A 20,881-nucleotide genomic window follows, 5' to 3' on the forward strand; every position below is an offset into this window, starting at 1 on the left:
TCCTATGAATAATGACGTCATTAGAGATGGAGCACAAGCTCGGAGTAGGGGAAAAAAATGGGGAAGGTGACTGGCCATGACCTTTCAAAAGAACTGTCCTGGCATTCCCTTAAGCAATTTATGAAAATCATGGAAAACCAAATCTGAATGACTGGGTGCAGAATTTGAATTGGCATCCTCCCAAATACGGGTCCAGTGTACTGGGCCACCTTAATGAGTACCTCAAATTAGAGTATGAGTAATATCAAACAAATAAAATACAAGTTATTTATGAAATTAACAAGAACACAAAGAAAACATATCATGGTGTAATTAGACTCCATAAAAGCTACAAAATAAAATAGATTTATTGGTGAATGTTCTTATAAAAATCTAGTTACATATAAAGACTGAATGAAAAGATTCAGCTCAAGCTGAAACTGAAAGCAATGTGGAGGCTACCCACTAAGTCCCACTATCATTTTAAACAAATATAATTTGCGTACTATCAGAGATAGGTAAGTTTAGTTTGTTGTAAAACATTTAGCAGGTCTAAAAGTTTGATTTCTCCTTTGTTGCAGATATGACTTGGAGTGCATCAAAATGGCAACAGACCAAGCGGAAAGTGGTGTCTGGCACGGAGAACCAAAATCTGTGACCGTGGTACAGTGTAACTGTTGCTCCCAGTATGTGAGGACACCACTGGGGAAAATAAGCATCATGGGGTGGTCTAAAAACTTTGAAGAGACAAGCAGTGTCAAAGACCTTCCTCAAAGTTGATGTCCCTTTGTGTCACTAGCATGTATTGACAGAAAGCAAGCTGCATTTCATTGCAGCCCCTAGAAGTCAATTTCTTGTGCATCATGTGCACTGGAGGAAGCAAAATCAATTGCTCAACTTTCCTGAGAGGTGGACAGATCATGATAGTCTCATCTCATGGTCCTCGTGCTCTCACAATGTCACACCATTTTACTACTTCTTGTGGGGTGACATCAAGGATCGTGTGTGTATAACATAGTCAATGATACTGGTAACCTTTGCACACAAAACAATAAAGCAATCAGAATGGTCGAACCTGCAATGCTGATCCTTACATGGGCAGCACTCGAATATCACCTCGATGTTCTACTTATGATGAGTGGGGTGTAACAGAAGAAAACTTTCAGAGCTCCTACACATTTTACAGCAAATCACAATGCTTTATCTCTAATAGTTTCAGTGTTAAGATTTTCTGAAATAATAATGGGACTTCATGGACACCCCATATTTTAAAAGGAAGGATATACAGGGATAGAAGTTAGATGTGTGTTTGCTCAATATATGTTGTAGTAGCTGACAAATTCAAATACTAAAACATTCCAATACAATAGACTAAAATCTCTCTTCAGTTTTAACTGAAAGTTTACTTAAGCTTCTTACAAACACTAGAGCAGCATAAAGTTTATCACTTCCCCAGACTGCAGAAAGTGAAAGGATTCATTACTACATATTCTATAGTACACAAATGACATGTCGCTCTCAATAGAAGAAAGAGTAAATGTAATTATAGTACCAAACTAGATCAAATTAAAAACAAAAATGTCAGGACAGCAAAAATTCCAATAATTACTTCAGCAGAAAAAAACCTCTTTATAAAGGGCACTAAAACAATGTACAAGATGATCATATAAAATTAATCTCTAGGTAGGAAACTAGATTCTAAGAGAAATAGACATTTACAAAGCCTATCAATCATCCAAATACAGTACTAGAAGATCCTGGGGGGAAAACAAACTTTGACATCCAAGCATTTTACTTTTCCAGATTTTTTAATAGTGCACGTGCTTTTTGCTCTTTTGATGATAAATGTTAGGATTTAACAGTATTGTTTGTAATGCAGTATAATTACTGATTACAGCTAGTGTTCTGCAATTAGGCATCTACAATCTCCTCAGTACACATCCCAACTAACGACCACCGTTTACCCCCAGTTTTGTGTGAATAACATATATTTATAAATATTAGAAGCGAAGCACCTATTTTGAAAAATACCCGTTTTTTCCATTTCAAATCACATACAAAATAGTGAGCTCACTGCTCACACAGAAACTGGCCTCTCCTTCAGATCTCATACAGGAAATGCAAAGCATTTCATAAAGTGAAGCAGATGTACAGTAAGGGCCAGATACAATTTGTACTAAATGACATACATCTTTAAATGTAATTCTTCTCTTTCAAGTTACTATTTTGAATCTATTGCAAGAAACAGAATAATCTTTTGAGAGAATACAAGTAGTGTAAATACAAAGTTATTACTCCAAACAACTATTATTAGAAATATGTGTAATATTAAGCTAGAGTGTCATGCTGACGTTTATTCAGGGATCTAAAAATTTTAACTATTCCATGTATTTATTTTTATGAACTATTTGTCTTTATCCGTAACAATGTTGAATTATTTATAGGAAACAATTTTCAACATATGTATGACACAAGAAACAAAGATAATTTCATGTTGCCAGTTCATAGACTAAAACTCTACTCCCAGACTCCTCAATACATGGCTATGAAAATTTATAATACAATAAAAATGAAAAACTTTCACAGTAGGGAACTGGCTTTACTGAAGATAAAATTACCTGCAATTCTAATGCAAAAACGTTATTGTTCACTCATAGCATTTTTAAACCATGACAATACATCATACGTATCTCTGTTACATTACTCATACTGACAATTCTCCTGCACTTTAAATCAATGATTTGTGTATGTACATCATGAGACAATACAATTCTGATTCTGCACGAAGACTTCACACGTGAACAATATTTCTCAGTACCAGAGACAGTGAATGTATTGTATTGCATCTTTATTGATCCACCCAATTATTCAATGTACAGAAGTGAACAACATAATATAAGACAAGCCAAACAGATGATATGAGAATATATATAGACACAATATTGTTTCATATAGCATCACACTGAAGATGTGTTACGTATGGATAATTCCACATCGGTTCAATACAGAAAAGAAACATTTTCAACCTGATCATCTGAGATATCTTTCAAATTTGGTGCATTCAATGCTCCAGATAAGAGATGGAAAACTAACAATTTGCAGAGGTATATGACAATTGTGAAGAAAGTTACAGGCCTGCAAAGTTTAGAAATTGTATGAAATTTACATGTGCCTGTCTCAACACCAATAACTATAATTCTGGTTCTAATCCAGATACAGCAATGAAACTAGTATCACTGAAAAGCTAATGAGTAGAGCTTTACAATGATTTGCAATCAGAATTAGAATTTTATTGGCTCATGACATACATACACAATTGATTTGCAGTGCAAGAAACTCCTCAATATAAATAATGTACAGAGATACATACAATGTGTCAAATAAAAGCCAGTCTTAATTTTAAAAAATCATTACACTTTTGTTTCATCACTCTGGGATGAAATCTTCTTCTTTATGTAAAAATTCCATGAGTGAACACTGATATTTTGCATTAGGACAGCACATAATTTTATCTTCGGTAAACTTAGTTCCATACCGTGTAAGTTTTTCAGATTTAATTTGTTATAAATTTTCATGGCCCTGTATTGAGAAGTACTGAAGTAGAGTTTTAGTCTATGAGATTGTAACATGAAATTATCTTTGTTTCTTGTGTCACAAATATGTTGAAAATGGTTTTCTATAAATATTCTGGCTTGGTACAGATAATGACAAACACTTCATAAATGTAAATATGTGGAATAGTTAAAATTTTCAGATACCTGAATAAAGGTTGGCATGACACACTATGCCCAATACTACACACATCTCAAATAATAATTTTTTGAAGTAATAAGTATTTTCACTACCTGCATTCCCCCCAATAGATTATTCTGTAATTTACAATAGATTCAAAACAGCTGTGATAAACGACTGTCCTAATGTCCATGTCACTTGTGTAAGACAATATTGCCATTGCAAATGCAAGACTGTTTGGCTTGTCTGCCGAGTAGCTTACATAAGAAGACCAGCATAAACATTTTTTCTGTAAATATCCCCAGATATTTGACAGATTCTGCTTCCCCAAGTTTCTGATTTTTATGGTAATTTGGAAGTCACTTGATTTTGATTGTTTGGTTTTACACTATGTAAGTGGGTTTTTTACAAGTTTAATTTTAATCCATTTATATCAAACCAATGTTCTAAACTATGTAGAATGTCAATAACCGTTTGAGGAATTTGTTGTGTGGTCTCACTTCCAATGAGTACAGATGTGTCTTCTGAAAAATAAAACTGAGTGGGATGTTATAAAATAAAAACAAGATTGGGCCAAAGATGGAACCTTGTGTGACTTCCTGTAAAATAATTTTCCATTCTGAGAAACAATTTCCTGTAACTGATGTTACACCAACCCCTTTGCTTTCTATCAGCTAAAATATGATTTGGACCATTCCAAAGCACTACCACTTATTCCACATACTTCTAATTTATGTAACAATTGGGCATGGTTTACACAGTGACAAGCTTTTGTAATGTCACAGAAAATTCCTGTGACTTTTTGGAATTTGTCCAGAGATAAGCAAATTTTCTGTACAAACTTCATGATGGCACACATTGTACTCTTTCCTTTCTGGAAGCAGAACTGATTTAATGTGATAATATTAGATTTTGCCATGAAATTTTGGACCTGTATTGCAACAACTTTTTAAAATACCTTTGAAAATATTGGGAGAAGACTTATTGGTTGACAGTTTTCTACATCTTCCTTTCTTTGAGCACTTCTTCAGTAATGGCTTTGCTATTGTGTATTTTAGAGCATATGGGAATCACCCTTCTTCAAAAGACTGGTTTATTATTTCAGGCAGGGGTGCTGATATTATACTAGAAACTGTTTGAATTACTCTAGTGGGTATTTCATCACACCCAGTCAAATTTTTATTTTTGGGGGAGATTACTACTTTTTCTACACCTTTCACTGCAATTCATTGAAATGTAGTTAGAACTTGCCTGTTATCCTGGTTGAAATTGAAGGGTTGGACATTACCTAGGTAACCACTTACATTAACATCTGATTTGGATTTGCCACCTATCTTAATTACGGAAACCTGTGGACTGTCATCTATTACACCAAGTTCAGAGTTTACGACTGACAATACTGCCTTTGATTTATTTGTATGGTGCAGAATGAATATTTTGTGTACCATTTGTCTTGTTGCCTTTACCACCCCTCCAAATACAGTTTTATACCTTTGTACACAGTTTACAATATCTAAATTTGTATTACTATTTAGTTCAGTATGTAACTCTCTTTTTCTGGCACTTGACACTTTTATACCAGCATTTATCTATTTCAATTTGCTTGTCAATTTTTTATGGCAGACTGTAGGGGAAATATTTCACTAAAACATACAAAAAGCTCTCAAGAAATCTGTTATAATTTACTTTTTCAAGCCTATAACAGGGTGTTTTTCTAAGAATTTCCACATTCAAGATCATTGCCCTTGACCTTTGCCCTTCAATGTCTCAAAAAACACCACCGTAATTTTTTAAAAAATATATATATTGTGTAGCTCCAATATGCTACTATAAACATTGTAAATATCAAGACGGCACACCAAAGCCATCATGCCCAAAATTTTATTTTCTTCAGCATCAGAACACTTTCGAAATTCAGAAGGTAGCACATAAAATTGAACACGAATTATTTTGAAAAGAATCATAAGTAATATTGTACAAAAATATGGTTTATATTACTGTAACTGTATTACGAACCATTTATAGTGTACCTTCAATGAAAAGGTAACAAAATGAGGTTACATCTTGTTTCACAAGCTGCCACTTAAATTTTTAATGTTCACCAGATCTGTTGCAAGTACAGAGTATGTCCTTCCAGTTTGTATCACTGGATCTACTCTTGTGAGAATGTCACATCTTCTGATAACGTAAGTATCCAGTATGGCAGGAAACACAAATGATGGAGATGGTCTATAAGAATGCTAGAAGCTGGCCTGTACCCCATCTGTTAAGTTTGTAACACATACACAACTAACCAATGACTGTCCTACAATTAGTCAGTTTCATGTTCCATGGATCATTTTGCATGATAGATCGTAATGATGTGGAATGAGTCATTTTACATTTAAATCGCAAATTAATTTGTACATACACTGATGAGCCAAAACATTATGACCTGCTTAATAGCTTGTCAGTCAATCTTTGGAACGAAATACATAACTGATTCTGCATATCGGGGATCTGACAGCTTGTTGGTAGGTTTGTGGAGGTATGTGGCATTAGATACCTATGCGAGGGTCACACAATTCATGTAAATGGTGGCCCACTGATTTGAGTATGCACTTATGGCACCCAATAGCGACCCAGATGGGTTTCATAGGATTTACATCACGTGAATTTGGTCACCGAAACATCAATATGAGTTTATTATAATGCTCCTCAAACCACTGTAGCATTGTTCTGGCTGAGACGCACAGACAATTATACTGCTGTAAGATGACATCACCATCAGGGAAGACAACTAGCATGAAGGGATGCAAGTGATTCACAGCTATACAGCCATTAGCGTGTCTTTGATTGCTACCACAAGTCCCATGCAAGCAGAAGAGAGTGTCTCCCACAGCACACTACTGCTCCCACCAGCCTTCATACATGGCACACTGCACGTTTTGAGCTGTCATTCACCTCGATGACAGAGTTTGTGGTGACAACCATTGACCTAGTGTAGCAAAAATGTGACTCACCCAAAAAGCCAACACATTTCCATTGATTGATGGTCAAATCCCGATTGTCCCGTGCCCACTGGAATTGTAACTGACAGTGTCGTTCAACATGTGGACACGTATGGGTGGTCTGCTGCGGAGCTCCATGTTTAACAATGAACAATGACCAGTGTGCTTTTTTTTTTTAAAAAAAAAAAAAAAAAACTTGTGCATGCACCAGTATTGTGCTCTTTCAGCAGAGATGCCACAGATCACCAACCACCCTACTTTACAGAGCAGACAAGCCTCCGAACCCCATGTTGTAAGAAGAGTCGTGGACGTCCAACCATTTCGCGCCTAGAGGTAGTTTTTCTGTCCTTCTACCTCTTTCTGTAGATGCTCACAACAGTAGCATGTGAACTTTTGACCAGCTTCACCATTTTCAAGATACTCATTCACAGGCTCTACATAATAATAATCTGCCCTTTGTCAAAGTAGCTTATCTCAGTGGATTTCCCATACCTTTGCTAGGGTGATCTCCCATCTGCATCTGCTCCACTTACATACTCTTTCTACTGTGTCATATACTCACAATGCCACCAGGTGGCATCCAATGCCACAGTGGGCAGTGGTCATAATGTTTTGGCTTATCAGTGTATGGTTACATTCTCTATGTTTCTAAGGTTTTTTTCCCAATAAGAAAAAATATATACTGATGTTGTGAGCTAGTAAGTCCTACTCACCATCTTCTGCACATTACAGTAATAGAAATTCTTCTACACAATAGAAGAAGTTGTCAAGGAGAAACTTTCTCAGTTTTCAAGTTTTACTCTGCTGTCTGCCAGACATTTTATATCACTGGATAAGTGATCAAAATTTTTGTTGCAGCATTGAGCACCCCTTTTTGTGCTAAAGACAACCTTAACATGAAGTGATGAATTTTAATTTTCCTTGTGGTATTTTAATTATGTACATCACTGTTCTCTTTCAACTGAAGTGGATTATTTACACACAAAAAACAACACTTCATGAGGAAATAAATATACTGTAAAGCAGTAGTCATAAGCCCTAACTCAAACAGATGTCTACAAGATGATCGGGGTGAGCACCACATTATATTCTTGCAGCACATTTTTGCGCAATAAAGATTTTCTTTCTTAAAGATGAGTTACTCCAGAACCTTATTCCATATGACATTACAGATTGAAAATATGCAAAATACGTCAACTTACTGATATGTCTCTCCCCACAATTTGCAATGATTCTAAGTGAAAATGTGGCTGCAACAAATGCATCTGTCTGTTACCAGCATTTCTTTCCACATAGCAATCTCTTGTCTGCTCACTAAATACGCACACTATATCTTTGCTTTTACGACACCCTTGTTAATATGAATTACACAATGAAGCTTATGGGTACCTGGAATCATGCTTTTATTCTTGAAATGTTGCTTCAGCTGGGCAATGTCTTAATTGTGATGAGAAACTGACACATACTCAAAGACATATAGAGGAATATTTTCTTTGCACCACTGAAACAACTGTCATGGTGTCAAAACAGTTCCGTAAGGTCGTTTGAGGCTGGCCAGTACGACTAATCTCTTTACAGCCTCTGCAACCTCATGAAAAGTTCCTTTGCCATGTGCTGTAGCAAAAAAATGCCATTCAAACTCTTCTTGATGAATGGACAGAACTCATGAAATTCTTTCTGTTTTTCTATTGGGCAACACATCCATCCAAAATGTAGTAAATGTGTTTTGGAGTTTGAAAGTGACATTTTAAGAAATTGTGCTGAAAGAACACACACACAAACACACTGTATCATGCCGAAGGCAATCAGATGTTTCCACATACGACACATGGGGTATTTCACTAGTATCTGCATCTCTGCAGTAAGCTACAAATGAGTTATTCGTAACCTGCGAATTATACCAGTGAAATCCCTGTACTTCACCCTGAATGTTGAAGGAGTAATTCTCTACAAAATAACAAACAACATGATATTTATTTACTCTAAGTTCCTCTTCAGTGATTTTAAAGATCTGTGGTTGCTGCTGAGTGATATGTATGTGTGGCAGTAAGAGGTCAATGGAAGCATCCGATTCCATAAGTCTGCTTTGACCTGTGATGTGTTGTGGTGTGTAACGTCACTATGGTACTGAATTTTTGAGTTGGTTGTGTTTCTGGATGTCATGTTGTTATATGTGACAGTGCCCTCTGATGGTGGATGTGTACATGTTGAGTTTAACAAATGGTATTGAGTTCAGTTGAGTTTTCGTTGTCACCGTGAAAACGTGGTTTTGAGTTGATGTGATAACATGTGTTGCAGATGAGTTTTCAGTGAACTATTAACTTTTTTATTATGTTTACATGTTTGGCATTTTCATTAGGTCTGATTAGTTTGGAGTTTGTTGTGCGGAAAGAAATCTTTTCTTTTTTTTTTAATTGCTTTTCTTGCCAGGTATGGACATGACAGTGAAGTTCACGAAAGTATCACTGCATTTTCAGATGGGTGATGATATGACGGTATTGTAGGAGGCTTTTGTTGGCAGGTAATTTTTGTTTTGGTTTTATTCAACAGTAATTGTGATGTTTTGTGTATTGTATATTTATGGTAGGTTGGTTGTGTTTTAACTGATGTAGTGAATATGGGGTATTTGGGTTTTTGAGTTGGTTTTTTGGTATCGATAGCTGCAGTTTAGCTGTATATGACAAGGGAAATGTCCAATTCCCCTTTTTGGGGTAATACACATTGGTTTTTTTGTATTGGTATGTACAGTTGAGCTATATAGGTCAAGGGAACTGTCCAATTGCTGTGGTTCTGTTAGTGCATCAGAGTTCTCTAATTTAAATTTTTTTGATATTATTTGTTTTGGGATGTTGGGGTACTTTTTCATTTTGTATAATTAGCTTGTCCCCGACCTAACCCCCAATTTTCCATGATTGCCTTGTTAGTTTCATTTTATTTTTGGAGTGAGACATTATTGTGTCATTTTTATTTTTGTTCAGGTTTGTCGGCGTATGTATGTAGTGACATCACCATCATAATTTTATATACGCTGGAAGCAGCCATTTCCGCTATATTGATGATGTCATGCGTCAAAGCAGATAGGTGGAATCGGACACTTCTGTAATGCCATAGTAACTGCTGTAAACTTGATGCCAACTGCTCCATGAAATTGTCTACTGATTTTGTTATCGTCTCCAGAATTACCCTGCCTACTGTTAACCAGCACTTGTATGTAATTTTGTCAATGCAGTTGGTACCAAACAGCTCAAACAGATAAGTCACTCTTGTAAAACTTGGACGACAGGGATATGCACCTAAGAAACATGCTGGAAATACAGGACTGCACATAACAAATGCTACACAGCACTTTAATGATGGTGATGTGTGTTCTTCACATATAGTTAGTTCTTTCAATTCATATCCTTCATCCTTTAACTTAAAATTCTGGTGTGACCCACAAAAAACAGTATGGATTGGATGCCACTGGCAAAGGCACTGCTTTTGTCACAACTCAAAAAAATCTTGAAATTCAGCATTTACATCTGGGTATATACCTTTGAAATATGCATACAATTCCTTAAGAATTCACTGTTTCTGCTTATGTACTCTAATTCCATTTTCTTTCACAGACACACAGTCTTTTCTTCCTCGCATCACATAGATCACAGCAAAAATCAGGTACAAACTGAAATTTTTTCACAACACGTCTTATCTGGCTTTGGATCTGATGTCACTAGTATACCATGTTGTGCTTCTATCTGTTTTATTCTTCAAATCATGTAATGTGAAATGGAAAATTATTTCATGGTTTTCCTTATTCAGCGGTTCTTGGGAAGTAATGTCAAAATTTGTGTCTTGCCACACTTACAGTCTTTATTGGGCTTTTCACACTCCTCTTTTTCCAGCTGTGCCACAAAGATATGCTCCAACACCGAGACAACCATTTCAGTTTTTGCTTTGTGTACTTCTTCTCACACTGCACCCTCTTTTTCTTCACAAGTGGTTTGTCTAAAAACTGGATGTTAATATTTAAAGAATCCAGTGCCAGAGCCAAGGTTATTTCATCTTCACCTAACATCCTCTCTAGAAATAATAAGCACAGCTTCATTTTGGGATATTTACGTCCTAGACTTGCTGCAAATTTTACCATCTAGCAATACATTAGGACACTCCTGAATTTTTTCAAATTCTTCTGTACTCTTGCATGACCTCCTCCTTGAAATCGATAGTAACAGTACAATTTTGACCTGAAAAAACTACTTCACAACACATGTACACTGTAGTTTGAGTAAACAAGCCACATCCATGAGACATGCTAATGGTGGCTGGTTGAAAAAAATAAAGTCTCCCTGATTGGCTGTTCACAGCAAGGAAGCAAAAAGTTTCTTCATATGGATTACGTGATTTAAGGAAGTTTCCCACTTCCACTTCATCTAACTGAAGTGAAATTACATTAGGTGTTCCACAGGGTTTGATCATGGGTCCCCTTCTGTTCTTGATGTATGTGAATGACCTCCCTTCTTATCTGAGACAAGAAGCTAAACTGACACAGTCTGCTGATGATAAAAGCATCATTATTAATTCAGTATAAGAAACTCCAATTGAAAATGAAGCAAATAATGTCTTACAAAAAGTTACTGAACATTGAAAAAACACAGTATATTCAATTTTCTACTATGAGGAGTACAGTTCCTCCAATAAATGTAACACATCAACAGAAGTCAGTAGCCAGGGTAGAGCACATTAATTTTATGGATGTACATATAGATGAGAATCTTTATTGGAAAATTCATATTTTGGATCCCCTAAAATGACTAGGTTCAATAACTTTTGCAATCAGAATAATTGCTAATTTTGAGGATATAGAAATTAGCAAGATAACATACTTTGCATACTTTCACTCTTTGATGTCATACGGAATACGATGTTGGGATAACTCAACACTTAGCCAGAAAGTATTCACTGCTCAAAAGAAGGCAGTTAAAATAATGTCTGGGGCTCATAGCCGCACATCCTGTAGGTATCTGCTTAAGGTTAGGAGTTCTCGCAACATCCTCACAGTACATTTACTTAGTAATGAAATTTGTTCTCAACAACATGGACCAGTTTATACACAACAGTGACATTCATGATTATAATACCAGAGAAAAGAAAGACTTACACTATCCTCTACTTATGCTATCTTTGGCACAGAAAGGGATAAAATATGCTGATGTAAAACTTTGCAACAAATTACAATATGAAATAAAATATCTGAAACGCAGCAGAAGTAGTTTCAAAAATAAACTAAAATCATATCTCCTTTACAACTACTTCTATACCATTGATGAACTTTTGAATAGGAATAAATAAATGACACACACACACACTGCTGATTATTGCATTAGTTAATGTAATGACACAGAAAAAAATTGGGCCATGATGCCTTTGGTGTCCATCTTGATATTTACCATACTTATAGTTGCATATATAATTGAGGATGATATATTTTGAGTTATTCAAGGTCAATGACCTTGAATGTGGAAATTCTTAGAAACCTGCCACATTGCATATCAATGTAAAGCTCTTCTCAATTAGCTTTTTAGTAATAAAAGTTTCATTGGTGTATTTGGATTACAACCAGAATTATAGTCATTTATGCTGAGACAGATGCACATAAATTTCACACAATTTCCAAACTTTACAGATCTGTAACTTTCTTCACAACTGTCATATACCTCTGCAAACTGCTAGTTTTTCTTCTCTTATCTGGGTCACTGAATGCACCAAATCTGAAAGAAATCTGTATGGGTTGAGTGCTGCATTGAATTGACATGGAGTTACCCATATGTGTTCATAATAATGTAATAGTAACCTTGAATAACAATGCTGGTTATATCAAACAGTTAAAGTTCATTAATGGGCAATAGGTTATACTTATAACAAAAAAAGTTTAGTTTTGAAAGATAATCGAAATGTATGATTTATGACAGATCACGTTCCAGAAAGTCTTGTGTGTTGTAGAAGCAATGCTTTGCTAGAAGTGCTCTTTAAGTTTATTTCAAATTTTGTTGGCTTTTGACTATTTTTTCAGCTTATTTTGGGAGATAATTGTACATTTCAATTCTCACATATTAAACACTATTGCTATACAGTTTAAAGAAGTGAGCACTAATCTTATCAACTTTTTAACATTGTGTCATGGTGGTGACTGTCTACGTTCCTCTACAGTCTATTGATGTTTGTTAAACAGGGCAGGTCAAACACATATTGACTAGGGAGAAGCATTATGCTTACATTTTTAAAAGTGGTTTACAGGTTTCTCATTTTTATTGTGCAGGATTGTTGCAAATGATTTTTTTTCAGTTTAAATAATATCACTGTTTCAATACTATGACCCCCTCTCCCCCCAAAATGATCCATAGCATAGTAATGAACAGAAAAGAGCATAATACATATATGTCATCCCTCACTGAGTGGAGTGCAGGAGACTTTGCTTAGCCTGGAATTAATCATGTCCATGTGGTTTTTCTGTGTGAATATGTCAGTGTTATGGATGCGTCACTTAGTGTTATTGTTGGAACCTGGGGAGTTCTGTTCTCAACAGTGGGAAGGTTGAGCATAGGGTCATTCCATGTCAGATCAACCAGGGGCTCCAGCTCATAGTCTCAGATTTGACTGAAATCCAGTACACTAATTCTAGCATGTGTGGAACACTTGTGTACAGAGTTTTAGTTTCCCCTGCCAATTAGTTCCAGAATTATGACTTGTGAAAGAAGGTGGCGTGACCTGGAAATTGCAACCCGCATATGGCAATCTATGTTCAGACTCAACTTCAGGTCTTAACAACTTTGGAACTATTCCACATAGTCCAGTGAAATTTTTACAACCCAGTAACATCCATTTAGAGAACACACTCCATGAATCAAAACACCAACAACATATTTCTGAGGGAAAATAAAAAATTCCAAAATGTGATTAAAAAAAGTGTAATATGTTAAAAGGTACATATTGTAGGTGCCCTCTATGCCAAATATAATTCACTCAAAAAAGATATAAATTTTTTGTGGTCAGCTTAATGTGGCCTAAACACACACAAAACTCATAATGCCCATACCAGTCACAAAAAACTGAGTTACATGCACACGAAAATATAAAAATTTGGAAAATTACCTGAAAAACATGGATTTTCGAAGTGTGGTAGCACAAAAGGGACAAGTGGTATCTAAGCCAAATTTCACACACTGCATAAGTAGACCGTAAAGATATATATCGCAAAATTTCAGCATGTTATTGCAAGACATTTGTGTACAATGGAAATTGACAGAGGTATTTGGTGATGTGGCCATTGTTCCATAACACAATTTTGTAAAAACATATCGTAAACTGTTCTGTCTCTTCTTATCCTCTCCCAAAACTGTTTAATCACTATGCAACAACATATAGACACATTAACACAACCTATCATTAATGTTTACTGCACCCTTAACTGCTAAAACTCAGTCAATTGTGCTTCGAACAGAAGTTCTCCCACACTTTAGCTACTGTACTCTGTACATTGAGTGGCAAATTGTACTGTGTTCCTGACACTGTGGTAGGAATTGGAACTGTCATAAGAATATGTTCAAAAGGAATCCAACACCTGTCTGCCAAACGTGGCCAATGAAATGATCTTGCTGGTGCCATGAAGTTCACAAATACATCACCTTCTGCTTCACAGCACTCTGCAACACATCCTAAGTACCATTTGTCATCATAAATAGCAATAACATAGCAACCTGGTTGTATGTTGCTGCTTTTGCTTCTGAATCCTGAGTCAGACACACTGTGAAGACACATGTTGTGGATGAACCTATAGTTGTAACTGGACAGTCTGCTCATCTGCACATTGTCAGAGTCCGCTGGAGAGAAGTGATGATGGCTCCTTGTGCCTGCAACAGTTTTAACGTGTTCTAGTTTGCTTTTTAGCAACTCTTCGACTGATTTCACCTCATCTTTCGAAACATAGAATGATCGTATGCCAGAGATATTTTTCTGTACCCAGGTAAATAAGTGAAGAGGTGTTAGAATGTGACCTCCTTTAGGGTGCTGCAGACTAGCTCATAATGCCATGTGCTTAATGGTAGCACCAATACCATCACATACATTTTTACCATGACTTGTTGCGAAAAAATTCCATTCTGTGTGAATCTGAAAATCATGGTAATGCATGCATAAATTTTTGAGATTTTTACAGTTTTTGTACTGACTAGCTGCCCCATCACTGAAGTATTTCACAAAATGTATGTGAGGCAGCTTGTTTTTTCACATATGCCATGGCAGTGCGAATGTGGGCATGAACTGCAATGGCATCATGAATTAAACAGTCACAAAAAACGCACAGGTTCATGACAGACATATCACCTGACACACCTCTATAGTAAATCACAAATGGCTGGAGAGTTGCTTGATTGTTGTCCCAATGATATCCTTGGACGGCATCTTGAACTATAAATGCATAATTTTCACAAAAGTTTAGTATTACTTTAATTTCATCTTGTTTCAAATTATCCTTACAAAACTGGAGATAAGCCGATTGTGCTGTGTGGCCAGTCTGTCTGTTTTTTGACAACACATTTCAACAAAATCTTCCACTGTACTTTGCTTTGTTTCAAGACTTGTGCAATATACACTCCTGGAAATTGAAATAAGAACACCGTGAATTCATTGTCCCAGGAAGGGGAAACTTTATTGACACATTCCTGGGGTCAGATACATCACATGATCACACTGACAGAACCACAGGCACATAGACACAGGCAACAGAGCATGCACAATGTCGGCACTAGTATAGTGTATATCCACCTTTCGCAGCAATGCAGGCTGCTATTCTCCCATGGAGACGATCGTAGAGATGCTGGATGTAGTCCTGTGGAACGGCTTGCCATGCCATTTCCACCTGGCGCCTCAGTTGGACCAGCGTTCGTGCTGGACGTGCAGACCGCGTGAGACGACGCTTCATCCAGTCCCAAACATGCTCAATGGGGAACAGATCCGGAGATCTTGCTGGCCAGGGTAGTTGACTAACACCTTCTAGAGCACGTTGGGTGGCACGGGATACATGCGGACGTGCATTGTCCTGTTGGAACAGCAAGTTCCCTTGCCGGTCTAGGAATGGTAGAACGATGGGTTCAATGACGGTTTGGATGTACCGTGCACTATTCAGTGTCCCCTCGACGATCACCAGTGGTGTACGGTCAGTGTAGGAGATCGGTCCCCACACCATGATGCCGGGTGTTGGCCGTGTGTGCCTCGGTCGTATGCAGTCCTGATTGTGGCGCTCACCTGCACGGCGCCAAACACGCATACGACCATCATTGGCACCAAGGCAGAAGCGACTCTCATCGCTGAAGACGACACGTCTCCATTCGTCCCTCCATTCACGCCTGTCGCGACACCACTGGAGGCGGGCTGCACGATGTTGGGGCGTGAGCGGAAGACGGCCTAACGGTGTGCGGGACCGTAGCCCAGCTTCATGGAGACGGTTGCGAATGGTCCTCGCCGATACCCCAGGAGCAACAGTGTCCCTAATTTGCTGGGAAGTGGCGGTGCGGTCCCCTATGGCACTGCGTAGGATCCTACGGTCTTGGCGTGCATCCGTGCGTCGCTGCGGTCCGGTCCCAGGTCGACGGGCACGTGCACCTTCCGCCGACCACTGGTGACAACATCGATGTACTGTGGAGACCTCACGCCCCACGTGTTGAGCAATTCGGAGGTACGTCCACCCGGCCTCCCGCATGCCCACTATACGCCCTCGCTCAAAGTCCGTCAACTGCACATACGGTTCACGTCCACGCTGTCGCGGCATGCTATCAGTGTTAAAGACTGCGATGGAGCTCCGTATGCCACGGCAAACTGGCTGACACTGACGGCGTCGGTGCACAAATGCTGCGCAGCTAGCGCCATTCGACGGCCAACACCGCGGTTCCTGGTGTGTCCGCTGTGCCGTGCGTGTGATCATTGCTTGTACAGCCCTCTCGCAGTGTCCGGAGCAAGTATGGTGGGTCTCACACACCGGTGTCAATGTGTTCTTTTTTCCATTTTCAGGAGTGTATGTGTGTCCACTGTTTATAAGAAACATGTTCATCGTCATCCATAAGGAGTTCACCATACAGTTTGTTATTCATGAGTTGTGCAAGATTTGCCTTACCAGGACACTTTTCACACCTGTGAATCATGCACTGGTAGGAACTGATGTCACACGCTAGCAGCTTAATTGCACCTTTGTAATCCAGACCAGAATCCTTTATAGCAGCAAACATCAGCTTAGCATTTTGATGGGTCTCACATACACAAACATTGTGTGTGCCCCTTGCACTTATAGGCACAACTCATTTTGGCTGAAGATTGAAAAAAGATGATAAACCTACTTCGGTATTGGGATACTTTTCCTTGAATTCTACATATAGTTCTGATATGTTGCATAGCAACAGTCTTTTTTGCATCTGTACACGTATATCTCCAATTTTCACCGTTACATAGTCTTTTTTTCCAGGCATTATTCGGCTGTAGTCATTATTTTCATAAAACATGGACAATAGCACCTTTATTTCTGAACTCAATTGCTTACCCTGAGCCTGCTGAAGTTGTGGAAGCACTCCTTGGGTTGCTTTTATTTTCCTAGCTTGCTTTACGATATATGTAGAAACACAAAATTCCTTTGCAGTGTAATCAATAGACCAACTGGAAGGTGCAAGGGTACGAATAGCTACTTTTCTCTGGCGTGTGGATATGGCACATTTTTCTTTCAAATCATGCATAATTTTGTCCAAATCAGAGCATTTCTGGCATGATTTCTGTTGCTTTGGAGCAGATAGTTCTTCCTCTTCCACCATTAGTGTGTCAGCTATTTTGTGTTTAAATTCCATTTGAGCTTCTTGTAGTTTTCTTCTACCATAGCTGGGCCTTTCTCTTTTCCCAACTTTGTGTGTCTTCATGGGAGACAAACCAAGAGCAGTCACTGAAGTATTTAATTGTTCATCCGCTGTGGTTGTAGGTGACTGATACTCGTCATTGTCATGTAAATTATCAGAATATTCTTCATTTTTTAGCAGTGTAACACACCTGGAACATAATTTTTGTCCTGGTTTCATGTTAAGTCCCATGCACTGATTCACTTTCAATACTGATTTTCTATCAATTTCTCTGAAGCTACACTTCACTGTCTTCTTATGAATCCAAAATGGATCAAAACAACTTCTTTGTAGGAAAGAATACTTATCCAGAAACACTTTCATATGATGACAACAAACACTAAAGTTTCCTGGAACTGTACTTCTTGTGCCCACAGGGTGTATCCCGGATCTCCATAGCAACAGATCTTGGTCCGATTCATCCAGATCATAAAGTACAAAGCAAATGCCACATTTTGTTCCATATGTTGTTTCATGACATTCAGATGCCTGTGCTCTACCAATACTGCAACTTCTTTGAACAAAAGAACCACTAGTACTCTCTTCTGGCTCCATATTGACTATCCACAACAGTGCTGACCAGTCTGAACTAGAATCTTAAAAACATGAGTAACCTGTAATTGTTGCTTGTTTCCTTTGTTGTTCCTGTCTAACAATGACTCATTCTGTCCCTGAAAACTACCATTGTTTAACTTTCTGTTGCCTAATGGTTCCTAACAATTGCTGCAGCTTTATCTGAAACAAGCTGTCTGCATCATCACTATTACTTGCTAAATCGTGTTAAAAGAAACGTTACCAAATACATCTCTGTCAAATTTTATTGTACACAAATGCCTTGCAATAACACGTTGAAATTTTGCCACATATAATATTATGGTCTACTTATGCAGTGTTTGAAATGTGGCTTGATATCACTTGTCCCTTTTGTGCTACCACACTTAGAAAATCCATGTTTTTCAGGTAATTTTTCAAATTTTTGTATTTTCGTGTTCATGTAACTCTGTTTGTGTGACTGATATGGGTATGATGAGTTCTGTGTGTGTTTAGGTCACATTAAGCTGACCACAAAAAATTTATACCCTTTTTAAGTGAATTATATTTGGCATAAAGGGCATCTACAATATGTACCTTTTAACGTATTACACTTTTTTTAATCTCATATTAATCAAACTTTTGCAAGATTGAATATGTTGTGGTATATTACATCAAAGATCTCTCTGAGGCCAAGAAAGACACCTACAGGTAGGCATTTGTTGTTGGCAGGATGTAGAGTAGTATCAAGGAATTCATATATGGCATCAGCACCAGTTTCATTTTCTTGGAAACCATACTGAGCAGAAAAAAAGAATGTTATATTTTTCTAAGAAATTAATTTAGTCAGGCAGCCATGCATATACAAATATTTTACTGAATACAGATAGTATGCAACTGGAGAGTAGTGCTAGGACCATATTTAGATCCCTTTTTATGTATGAGTATGACTTTTGCTATTCTCTTGGGAATATTGTATCTTAAAATGAAGTATTTATTATATTAGACAGTGGTTTACTAATAACTTTGCTTCATATGTGGAGAAGGAAACAGGACATTTTATCTCCTCCCGCTAACGATTTCTTTATTTTATCTTGCTACACAGCTAATAATAAAATAACACTGCTCACTGTTGTTTTCTTATTGTGTCCAACATTCGGTGCATCTTGTGATGTTTAAAAATTAGATAACAGTAACAGGCTAACCATTGTGAAGGTGAGTACTCATTCCTTGCATGTTTTTGAGGGTATAGAATGGAATTATGGGAAAGTAACCTCCGCTCGTCTTTTGTGATGGTGGATGGTAAGTTTCAGATGCTGAGACTTGGGGATAGTTTAACGGCAGTTGTTCAGCAACGATGGTGGTGGCAGATCGAATAGTACCATTCGGACAGATGCCCAGGTTACAAAATGATGACTGCTGCCCGTAAATGAAGTACCGTTTATCCCATACTACAGGTGACGTACGGGTCCCAAAAAAACTACAAATATGATGTAACTCACGTGATAAATGTGATAAAGTACGTGATTGTGTAATGTGAAGCTCCGAGAATACGGTGTTCCCAACTTTATACTGATAACAGGATATAAAACGAACAGAAACAATAGTTGTAAATGCTTAATTCTTGCAAAGGTTCACTGCAATTTATATCATCAGTGCCGGGTTATCGCTGTGGCAGTGGTGCTACTATCACAAAACATTTTTGTTCGCTCCACACATCTTACAACCTCATTCTGCCGGTTTTATTCAGTAAACGAGCGTCAGACAGTTTCACTACGCTGTAACTCAGAAGAAGAGTTTACTAGCATACCTTGCCAAATTTCTTCCTGACGACGACGTTATGTTTACATTTGTTGCATAGGTATACAGGCTTCACCCACACACGTCAAACATAAATTTTGTCACACCGCTAATGTTTCAAAACAAACTTACAATTCCAAAGATGTTCCTACTAGAATCAAAGTACTTGTAAGACATCTCTGACACATCAACGCAAAACAGGCGGCAGTTTCCACGCAGCTATTTGGCTTCGCAGATTCCTGTGCAGATGTCGGTACATGCAATACATCGCCGCAAAAATCGTTCGTCCACTCGACACAGGTTCATTCAACTGTTGGTTCGTCTTCTGTCCGTCTAGGAAAGAAATTTCAGCTGTAAGTAGCTTCCCCGTCGTGAGGATATTTCAGTTAAGGACACTAGCTCACAAGGCAAAAGACTCTACTGCGGCCTATGTTCGTAACTACATAGTGGCTCCTCAAACGCCAGCAGTTTTCATATTTTCATTTAAATCACGAGTTACAGCACGAACCCGACGCAGTTACTTGCGAATGTACATGGAGACAGATAAATATCTGTTTACGTCCGTAACTGTTCCCTTTATTTCATAGGGTCAACTGCCGGTTTCCTCTGTTAAAGAATAATAAGCAGCCTCTTTATTATCTCAATCGCTCTAATCCTTGGTCTTAACTTTCCACAAACGTCCGTGACTCCCAAATATTTCAGTAAATCCAACAATGATCTCCCTAAAGCACTCAGACATATCAACCATTTTAGATTTGACTGCGTACACAAAGACAAAAAATACTATACTGATCAGTTCAGGTAACGATAGCTGTAGGAACCCCAGTAGTATCAGCATAAAATAAAAAGAAATGTCCCTCACTGTTGAGAGTATTAAAATCCTAATGGTTAACTGGCGAGGCATTTACAATAAAATATCTAAACAGAAGTGAAGCTTAT

At 37.7% G+C, this 20,881-nt stretch overlaps 1 protein-coding gene across 1 annotated transcript in view; it reads right to left on the minus strand.

Annotated features, from left to right (window-relative positions):
* LOC124721969 (uncharacterized protein KIAA2013 homolog) overlaps positions 1-20,080 on the minus strand; it is a 168,648-nt gene extending 148,568 nt beyond the window's left edge. The window contains exon 1 of the mRNA XM_047247139.1: positions 19,953-20,080. The gene's annotated coding sequence lies outside the window, so the exon portion shown is untranslated. The remainder of the gene's footprint in view (positions 1-19,952) is intronic.
* Positions 20,081-20,881: the final 801 nt, after the last annotated feature.

Source organism: Schistocerca piceifrons, chromosome X (genome assembly GCF_021461385.2).
Source record: "Schistocerca piceifrons isolate TAMUIC-IGC-003096 chromosome X, iqSchPice1.1, whole genome shotgun sequence".
Taxonomy (NCBI): domain Eukaryota; kingdom Metazoa; phylum Arthropoda; class Insecta; order Orthoptera; family Acrididae; genus Schistocerca; species Schistocerca piceifrons.